The sequence below is a fragment of the Bactrocera latifrons genome, unplaced genomic scaffold (assembly GCF_001853355.1).
Source record: "Bactrocera latifrons isolate USDA-ARS-PBARC rearing strain unplaced genomic scaffold, ASM185335v1 scaffold_46, whole genome shotgun sequence".
In the NCBI taxonomy this organism is placed as follows: Eukaryota; Metazoa; Arthropoda; class Insecta; order Diptera; family Tephritidae; genus Bactrocera; species Bactrocera latifrons.
This window is the reverse complement of record NW_017537112.1, coordinates 1,664,624-1,666,295: the sequence shown is the minus strand read 5'-3', so window position 1 is coordinate 1,666,295 and position 1,672 is coordinate 1,664,624. Positions and strand designations below refer to the sequence as shown.

The window sequence follows — 1,672 nt, the reverse complement described above, 5'->3', positions numbered from 1 at the left end:
AAAAAAAAAAAAAAAAAAAAAAAAAAAAAAAAAAAAAAAAAAAAAAAAAAAAAAAAAAAAAGGACTACAAAAGAAGCCTCGAGCTGTACATATGTATGTACTAAACATACATATGTAAATTTGATAAGTGTTGTTTGTGTAGGTACACATATTAACTTGTACTTATTTGTGCTTAGATTTTCAATATTTATTGGTTGCTTAAATCATTTTGCTTTTTGCTTTTTGTTTTTGGTTTTATTTTATCAGCAGCCTTATTGCCATTGATATTACTATTGTTGTAGTTTTTGTTGTACCTGCTGCTGATACTCGTGGTATTGACACTGTTCGTGCTTAGCATTTTCACTAGGCAATTACAAGTAGAAACTACAACAAAACAACAACAAAAACACAAAAAATCATAAGAAGCAATAGCAATGACAACAAACGACACCAAGCAGTTCAAGTATCCTCCGCGCACATCCGTTGATATGCGACAATCGTAGCAGTAACAACAACAACAGAGCATGCAAAAATATACAAAATAACAACGCGCAACAGCTTGGAAGTCGCAACAATTGTGACAACAATAGACAATTGGCATTCGACAGCAATTGGCAGCGTCACAATGCTGCAGTGCTTCATACAAAGGCGAGTGCGTATGTGTGTGTATGTATATATGCATATAGCTTCGTGCGGGAAGATCCACCAAAAACCCACCAAATATGTTAGCAACGACAATTCTTATCGTATTCATATAAACACACAGCTTAAAATACACACACACACACATGCATGTACTGTGAGATTTATTTATTGTCAAGTGTTTATTTATTGCTGCTTTGCCCACATAGCCCGCTGCTGTTGCTGCTTTTACTGTTATTATTATTGTTGTTGCTGTTGCTATTGCGAATAATGACATGGAATTCATTTCGCTTTCATTTTGGCAGTTCATTCATGTGGATTTGGTAATGATCTTCAATTGCCGCTTTTGAGCTTGCCCGCCGCAATTTGTTGTCGCCAAATTTATGATTTCCAACTGCAATTTGTTTCTGTTTTTTTTTGCTTTTGTTCGAGTATTTGAATATTTTTCGGAAATGAGGACAATTTTTGGCGATGTTTGTCACATTAGGTGAGCGGCAACGGCTTGCATACGGAATGATGTATTTGAAAAATTTGTTTATTTCATTTTATTTTCGCCAAATTTAAGTTGTGTATTATTATGCTTTTTGTTGTTGTTAATTGGTGTAGGTCATACCATAATAAGTAATGGCAGAGAGGTAGACCAATTTTGTTCCCAGAATAATTTTTGGGTGGGGTGGTAACTCTATTTTCAAATATGCTAACTATATTAATTTTTTGTTTATTTTTTTGCGAAAATTTCTTAAATTTCTTCTATATGTTCGAAAAAATTGATAATAAACCAGTAAGGAAAGGCTAAGTTCAGTTTTTCCACAAGGGATACTTCAGCTCGAATACCGTATTTGTGTAAAATTTTCCTAATGGATATATTATACAGAGAAGGCATCAGATGGAATTAAAATAGCGTTATATTGGAAGAAGGCGTGGTTGTGAACCGATTTCACCCATATTTCGTACATGTCATCAGGATGTTAAGAAAATATTATATACCGAATTTCATTGAAATCGGTTGAGTACTTCCTGAGATATGGTTTTTGGTCCATAAGTGGGCGAC

General features: G+C 33.8%; 1 protein-coding gene across 2 annotated transcripts in view; it reads right to left on the bottom strand.

Moving 5' to 3' along the window:
• The window catches only part of LOC108973149, a 172,907-nt gene that overhangs the window by 58,658 nt on the left and 112,577 nt on the right, over window positions 1-1,672 (bottom strand). The gene's annotated exons all lie outside the window — the stretch shown is intronic.